A 9,308-nucleotide genomic window follows, 5' to 3' on the forward strand; every position below is an offset into this window, starting at 1 on the left:
TCACTTGAAAAATTAAGAGGACTTACCTGCTCCCCCCATCCCCAGCTCCCTACCACAGCACACGGCGTGTGGTACTGGGCCTGACTGGGAAGACACAAACACCACCTGGAAGGCCTCTGGCTGCAGTCAAGTAGACCTGCATTTCCCTATTGCACCTCTCTGTATTGGGTAAAAACGTCAGGGTTTTGGTAGTGTGCGTTTGGGGTGGGGGGTGCTGCAGGGCTGACCTGTGTCGGAGAACCTCACCCATCACCTCACCGAAGGGACCAAGTCTAACAAGTAGCGAGGGGATGTGACACCAGGACGGGGAGAGGTGTCTTCTCTGCGTGTTCATTTAATTGGCTGTCTTCTTTATTTCTCAATACCAAAATCAGTAATTTAAAGCTTACCTTAATTGGCAATATATCTAATTAAGTGAAATTCCCCGACTCAAAGACTGGTTTTGGCCTGTGACACCCCCTAAGAGCAAATCCAAATGAGGCCCACTGAGGCATGGTGGGTTTCTGTTGCCGTTAGGTTTTCAGGAAGATAGAGGGAAATGAGCCTGCCTGCGTTGCTGGAAAAAATTTATCTGCCACACAAAATGCTTGCCCTAGCACAAACACACACTCCAAAATATTTAAAGTGTATTTGAGAGGGACAGCAAGGCCGCACGGTCGATGGGGAAGCCACTCAGTGACCGAAAGGATGCTACTGATAAGAGAACACCAGTTTCTGTGTGTTCAAAACAATTACATCCATGCGATACAGGCAGCAACTGCCTGCTGCTGTTCTGAACTTATTTTGGGACTGTATTCAACATCTGTAAATTTTAATTTTTAGGCTGTAAGTTTTTGTAAACACCTTGTTTCCACCAAAGAACACTTCAAAAACTGCTTTAGTAATCTAGAATTTTGCAAGTATCAGTTTACATGGGGGGGAAAAAAAAATCTGATTACACAACCAACTGCTGCAATAAACTGTACTTGCTTCAAATAGGCTCAAAATCTGGACAGAACAGTAGCTAATATTCTACAACCACTGCATGTTTCCAGGATTTTGTTTTTTTTTTTTTAAATATAGATCTTGGGGGAGAGGTGGGGGGGGTGGGGGAATGGGGTGGGTGGGGAAGAGGTAAAAAAAAGTCCTGCTGCATGTCCTCTTCATCTAGAAACAGAGAAATCACAAGAAGTGTCCCTGACATTAAAAGTAATGTTTTGTGCACCTATTAAAATATTTCTTCTGGACAGAGAATGTATTTTCTTACACGTACCTCATTAGTTCAGTTTATTACTACAGTTGTTCAAGGGGGAAAGATTGCAGCCAACTGCACTTGGTAAGCTAGTATCATTGAATCTACAGCATGATGTCATCCAGCTGAGCTGTTTACATTCTATATTTTAACATCTTTTCATTACACAAATTCATATGAGAAATACCGTACAGAAAGAAAACACAGGATGAGTTTTCAAAAGCAACAGAGAAGCCCCTGTACCAAAGGTAGTTACATTAAAAAAATCAGACATGAATCAGCAATAGTGTTTCAACAGCAAACACCAACATAGCAAAGGCCCGCATTTGCACTAGTCCATCTGCTCAGAATAGGTGTACCTTTTAATTTAACCTGGTCTTCAGTATAAGAAATTGGACGTTCTCAGCTTTTAATGGGACTTAAAACTGCCAGTACCATAGAATTACAGAAAATAAGGCTGAAATGGGCCTCCAAGCCCCTAGACCGCTACCAAATCTCTAGACGAGGCAGATTTTTTTCCTAAGTTGTTCTGGATATTTAATACGCATAACCAGTCCTTCACAGCTTCCCTCGCTGCAGCCTCCCATGGCCGCCTCCCTCTGTTGGGGCTCCACCACCCTTACCAGTAGAAAACTTGCTTTAGTGTTTAATATAATACATTTAAGCTTAGTGTTTCCAGCATGGACACAAAAACCTAATTATTCCATCATTCCTCTTCAAAAAAGCATTATCCCATATGATGATGACCACTGTACCTTTCCTTCTGCTCTGGCTTCTCTTCTCTAGAACAGCTACCCTAATTCTTTTTATTTTTCCTCTTAAAATAAGCTGGCTGATAGCCTTTTAACCCACACTCCCGGGAGCTTAGCACTAAAAACAAAAGGAAAATTAGAGCAAGTATGAGAAGAAAAATAAAAATTAGGCAGCTTAACAGAGTACACCACAGCTGAGTAACTACAACACAAAGTAAATCCGCTGCATTTAATTTCCACAACAGCAACAATATTTCCTATCAGTGTCACAAAAATACAAATGAGATTCTGTAAGGCAGAGCATATACATGCTCCTGAGAGAATCAAATTAAAATCTTAGATGATCATAGATAGATGAACAGGAAAAATACTACCAGCCTTTTGGGAACATACTGGGAAGTCAGACATAAAAAATTCATGGATTCCCATACTCCACAGCGCTGGAAAAATTATATCTGGAGTTTGACCCTTTTGTTGTTGTTGTTGCTGTCTTTCTAAGAGCATCTAAAAACTCTACCTCACTTTAATGGAAAAACAAACAAACAACCCACCCTACAAATCCAAACAAGACCATCCTCTCCCCATGTATCAGGTGCAGGTGCCCAGGCGCTGGCAGCAGGGGCGGCCCCTGTGAGGAGCGGCCGGGGCTGCCCCGCGCCGGACACAGCCGGTTCCAGCCGGCTCCAACGGCCCCACCGCTGGTTTTGACTTTAACAAGACAGGTAGACAGCAGAAATGGCTTGGGGTTTTTTGTTTGTTTTGGGTTTTTTTTAATCTTGTGACAACATGGATTCCTGGAGAGACAGATACAATCTATGGTTGCGTACACTATACAACTACAATCTACAGCTGACAACTACCATGGTCACCATCTCATAAGCCAATGAAAGTCATATAGAACATCATCAGGTTAAGATCCCTGTTAAATCACTATTAAGTACAGTGATGGAAGTATTTTAAAAAATTGATTGGACAAAATAAGAAACAGAAGGAAAAAAAAAACCAAGAATCTATACAGCTACGGAAAACCAGTATGATAAACATCATAAAAGTAAAGCGAAAGTATGTAACTGAATTCCAGCTTATTGTCTGGAACACTGATGGGCAAACACTGCTTAGTGAGTAACTGAATCAAAAGAAACTCAATAGCTTACATGGGTACACTGGTTACTTTAACTCCCCCAAAAAAATAACTTCAGCAACACTTCTTTATTCTTCACTACCTACGTACTATAGTTCCATAATCCATAACCAGCTGCCAGGCATCCATCTCATTCAGTATAGCAACCGATTTCAACAAAAAAATGTTTTTCTTGTTTCGCTTTTTGTTGTTGGTTTTGTTTTTAAGCTTTTTGGCCTTTATCACTTTGTAAAAGTTGAATAAAATCAATCAACAGAATTAAAAATTATTTAACATCATTAAGAAAGCCACTACAGAAAACTAATTTCTTTTGAAAAACAGGTTAAAAATCACTTTTGTCATGTAACTACTTATCAAAAACTTAAAATCTGACCTGAGTCCTACTAGAAGCATTACTCCTAAGATAAACAGGACAGAGGGGGTCAGCAGGTTGGTTCTTGACTCAGAAGATCAGTAAAAAATAAGCTACTTCTTGGACAGTTAAACCCCACTTCTCTCTGAACTCAAGCTGTGTCTTTTGCAGTTCAAATACAGATATTCGTACCTCCTCTTGTTAAGGCACCTTCTTGATGGAAAGGCACACATTTCCATTCCAGCATGAAAGGTACACTGTATTAATACTTACAAAACCCCCAAAACTATCACTATGCAAAATTCACAGAATTTCAATGAAAAAGCTGTTTCTAAACAAACATTTTTGCGATGCGTGGAACCTTACCATGATAAGGTCATAAGTCTCAGAGAGTAAAAAACAGTATTATTTTCATTTTTCTAGCTAAGGACTTAAAAAACAACAAAAAAAACAATGCGAAGGATAGATTATTTCAAGATGGTCTTTTTCAAAGAGCTGAAATAGGAATACCACACATTCAAAGTAATTGCACTTTTTCAAATGACTCGCTGATTTTCACTGTTAAATTATATTTATGGTATCAGCTCATAAAATTTAAGGGGGAAAAGGGAAGAGGGAGAAGACCTCTTTTTTAAAGCTACCTTCTACACACACTAAAAAAATAAGAGGTTTCACTAACTTTTAAATGCTTACTCAAACTAAGCATTCAATGTAAATTTCAAAATTATTTTTTAAGTTCTCTTGCATTTCTTTTGAACATCTGCAACTTTGCTTTTTCCAGTGAGTTCTTGGGACTCTTCTGGGACACAGCACTTAGGTTGGTAGCCCTTTCTTGGCCCGGTAGCCCTTTCTTGTCCCCATGAAATTCTATTCAAACATAAATGAATGATGAGGTAGTCTACATATCTAATTCCTTTCTTATAGATGCATTATGGACATTTTAGCAACATGTAAAAAAAAATGGATACAAATCTTTATGACTAGGTCCCACAAATGTCTAGCAACAGTAGTAACATGACATTCAGAACTGGGAAATAAAAGATTGCAAGACCACATTCCTTCTGTGACCCTTGGGATGGCAGTGGATGCTGGATGGCGGACACCCTTGTAGCAGGATTTCATGCCTTCTCTGAGGTATACAACCAACTTAGCTAGTTACAAGGTCAAATTGCAAAAGTCTGTTCAGGCTCAACTCAGGCACAGAGGTACATACACAATACACAAAGGTACATTCTACGCTATACATAAATCCTTAGGTAAAACAAAATATTTAGATGATTTATAAATGCAGATGAAAATGGTCTTGTCAGATGCTGTGGTTTCACTTGAAAGTTTAATTTTGCACACACACTTTTATATAGATTTTAATCATACTGGGCAGGGATTTACTAAGTAGGGAACTAACAAGGTGTAGCCATGAAGAAGTCACTGGTGAAAGCATTTTGGTGGCATAGTTCACCAGTGACATGTTGCCACTCCTTCTCAGATAGGGTGGCTGCATCTACCTTTCAATGATCATATTCTCCTCCTCCTCCACATCAGAAATAGTACGCTTCATTCACCGCATCCATGTAGAACACTGAAAAAAAACCTAGAACTGAAAAAGCAGCAGCATCAACTTGAGCATTTAATTCCTTTTCCAACTTAAATGGCACTTTTTTAACAGGTTCTTTTATAACCTATGCTTAAAGAAAAAGGGAATATTGCTTAAAGAGGCAGACTTTCATTTTTAAATATTAGATTGATATTCCTTTAAAAGTCACTTTGTTAATGCTGTTTACATAGTCTAATGTTACATCACCCTTTCATAGGTAGAAAGTGTAGATAGGTTAAACAAAACAAACCAAACAAACAAACAAACAAAGAAAACCCAGCTCCACAATGTCTGCAAATCTATGGTAAAAGCCAAGTTATCCACTACACTGGCAACTGCATCCAAATCAGTGGAATCAGAAAATCCAAATATGTTTCTTTAATTAAAAAGATATTGCAGTAAGGAATATGTGCTCCCCAGTGGGTTTTCCCTGTACAATGAACCATTAATCAGTGAGAACATTCATTATAAAAGTGTAAGTCATGCTGTCTTACTGCACAGCAATCAAATTTGTCTTGTTACTGAGCTAATCTGGAGAACCATGAATGACACTGAAGTAGCCTTGGATAAGAACCAATCACTTAAAATAATCCAATATGCAATTATGCATCTAGAAATATTTTTTGCTTCCTTTCCTCTACCTCAGATATGCTGTATAGAGATTACAGCATGACTACCATTTAATAATATGCATTTCTATTGTTCCTATTAAAGTTGCTCTTACTTTTTTGCTATCGTTTCAAAATTATGGGGACTTAATGTAAAATGAAAATAATTGAATACATTTATTTTTTAACCTAAAACTGCATGTTTATGGCTACACTGAAATTTACTGTTTATAATTTCAGTAACTCATATCAATATTTCAGAAGCAAGGCCTAATGCTGATCCTGTTTCTAGCTGTTTTTAATTAAGAAATAAATACATAAAATACTCCAGTGTTCTTCAGTATAATAATTGCATGATTGCCATAGGGAACCTCTATCTCTCCCTGTGTATATGAACAACAGTTGTTATTTGAAAGCCTACAGTTGTGAACAGCTCCAACACACTAGCTTCTAACAACTGTGGCAAGCCAAAAAAAAAGAAACAGGTTTGGCACTGTATCTATGAATATGAAAACCACCAGCTTTCAAGACATTCATTGAGTCATTCTGATAAGCTAAGAATTCAGCGGGTGTAAGTTAGGAGCCAGAACAATATAGAATACAATAGCCTTGGCAGCTCTTGCAAATTATTATCTATATTGCAAGTCATTTCTGGTGCAGATATGGAGGAAAAAAATACCCAAAAATAATAATTCTTGTTATTACATTTTGTAAAGTCAATTCAAACATTATCACATATGTATGACTGTTGGACTAACCAAGATGTTTACAGTAGGTTTTTGGAATAAAATCCCAACTGGAAGAAGCAGAAATTGGCACTGCGTAAGAATTTAGACATGCAAGGTATCAGCTTCAGCAGAAGGATGACCTATTGTATTGCTTCGGTAATGTCAAACTATGGAGGCGATTGAAGGCTGAGACAGCATTGGCTCTAGGCAGCAGGATACGTATCTACTAATATTGCATTGAACTTTTCTGCGATGAAGCTGAATCCTTCAGCAGTGAGACAGGGTAGGAAGTCTGTAAAGATGGGCCTTCCCTTCTCCTGCACACATAAGCACTGAAACTGTAGATTGTCTTTACTGTCCTATCTTTGCTGACAGTTTGATACAATTTGTGGCTGGGTACGTATTCTGAAAAATAGGTTGATAATCTCTTGAGTCAACAGGAAGATAAGAAAATCTGCCAGACCCTGCCAAATACCTCAAAGAGGAAAATTTCTTCTGATTGCCTAAGTAGTTATCACAACATCCTAAAGCATGTATCTCCTATGTTGAAATTACTAGATGGGAAAACAGATTAATTAAAGGAGAGATGATATCTTAAAGACCTTTGCAAAGGCTTAAGCTCAATTAGGGATCAGGGATATGAGGGATCAAGTCAGCACTCTTCTTATTCTAGCTAACCCATCACAGGAGCTTTCCAAAGAGCAAGGGCTCTGCTTTATTTCTGGGACTATCCTTTGTCTGTAGACGCATCCAGTTCCCTGTTCACTAAGACAGGTGAGCTCCCTCTTGTCTTCTTTTGTGACTTGAACTGTTGCATTCTCAGTTATTTCAACCATACTATTTAGATATTTAGGGCCTCTAAGTGGATGAAAAAAGAATCCTCTGGTTTTAAATTTCAGGCAAACTAGTGTTTCAGTACACCATAAATTTCCCTTTTTTTTCTCCTCTCTTTGCAGAAGTGTGACAGAAGATATAGAAGATCCCAACTGTCACAGTAAAGGATAAAGACAACCATATTTTAAAATTTCACTGAAGAGAAGCTAATTGGCAAACTTCCCCCAACACTTTCCTCAACTTATCCTACCCTAAAGTCCTACAGATAAATATGTAATATCTAAAATGGAAATGACAATTGTTGGCATGTATGCAGCCAGTATATATGAAACTTTCAATTCCCTTCTCTTCCACAGATGCCTGACTCAAAAAGGCTTTTCCTGAAACAGTCCAAAGACTACAGCTCAATGGGAAAAAAGTTTCTTCCTCAGCAACTCTCTACTCCTGCCCTGAGTCTGATTAAAACATCTCTCTTTTCCTACTCTCCAAAGAGGAAGCAAAATGAAGGGTCTTATGCACACAGTAGCCAATATGAGGTCTCTGCAGGCTGCATCAAATATTTTCCTATTGCTATCTACATTACCCAGTGTCAGAATGCTGGAAGCCATATGAAACCTGAAGTCTTGCCTACAGCTGAAGCCATCTGCAATGCTCCAAACTTTTTAGTTCAATATGATCCTGCTAAGTACTGGTTTGCTCAATTAATAGATCATAAAATAAGGCAGTTTTGCTTTTTTCTATATTTAAAATTTCACGTACTTTGAATTACTGTACAGCCTTCCTCCTTAAAATCAAAAACATTCCTAAAACATTCCCAACGATTTTAGCACGATAACTCAGAACAAGTGCTTATGAGAGAAAAGCTACAGCATTTGGCCCAAAGGGCTTTGAAAAAAAGCCTAGAGAAAGATGGCCCAATTGTACATCCCTTGCTTTTTTTTCTCTTGAACTTGAGTCAGCACCAATGCTGGGTGCATGAAGACTTAAAGATCAGACCCAAACCACGAAGACAGCGCTGTGTCAGTTAACTGCCCGCAGCCCCCTTCTCTGTCAGTATATTATAGCAACTGAATAAGTGATTAATCAGGACATGCTGGCTTGAAACATGTTCCTACTTCATTGGCAGTGAAACCACCTACCTAATCTGTAAGAATTTACCCTAACCAGCTAGCATACACCCTCTGAGAACGGAGCAACTTCCTAAAATTCTTATGAAAATATTTCACAGCTGGAGTCAGCAACACAATCACAAAGAGAAACCAACATAAAAATTCATACTCCTGCCAATATTTTAAAGATCTCAACATGAAGACTTACAATAACTGATTTCAGTTTTGCTGAAAAGTCTATTCATAAATCAAGCAAAATTGTTCCATTCATGGAATCCAATAAGAGAATATTGTTTGTTGGTGTTACCAAGGGAACGGGAGTTCTTATTTCAGTGACAATGCCAATACCCTCAAGCATCCACAGCAAAATGCACATCTACAGACAAAAGCCAGAAACACTCCTACAGTGAATTCTTAAAATCTTGTATGACCTAGATACCATAAGAGTAGGTGATATGAACATAATCTGGGGAGTTCCTTTGTATATTTTTTTTTTCTCATTGGTCATTTATTGACTGGGAGTGACTTGAAAATTTAAGTGACATCATAGAATCATAGAATCATTAAGGTTGGAAGAGACCTCCAAGATCATCGAGTCCAACCGTCAACCCAGCACCACCATGCCCACTAAACCATGTCCCTAAGCACCTCATCTACCCGTCTTTTAAATACATCCAGGGATGGTGACTCAACCACTTCCCCGGGCAGCCTCTTCCAATGTTTAACTACTCTTTCAGTAAAGAAATTTTTCCTCATGTCCAATCTAAACCTCCCCTGGCGCAACTTGAGGCCATTTCCTCTCGTCCTATCGCTAGTTACTTGGGAAAAGAGACCAACACCCACCTCGCTACAGCCTCCTTTCAGGTAGTTGTAGAGCGCGATGAGGTCTCCCCTCAGCCTCCTTTTCTCCAGGCTAAACAACCCCAGTTCCCTCAGCCGCTCCTCAGAAGACTTGTTCT

This window comes from Pygoscelis adeliae, unplaced genomic scaffold (genome assembly GCF_000699105.1).
Source record: "Pygoscelis adeliae isolate BGI_AS28 unplaced genomic scaffold, ASM69910v1 Scaffold86, whole genome shotgun sequence".
NCBI classification, from domain to species: Eukaryota; Metazoa; Chordata; class Aves; order Sphenisciformes; family Spheniscidae; genus Pygoscelis; species Pygoscelis adeliae.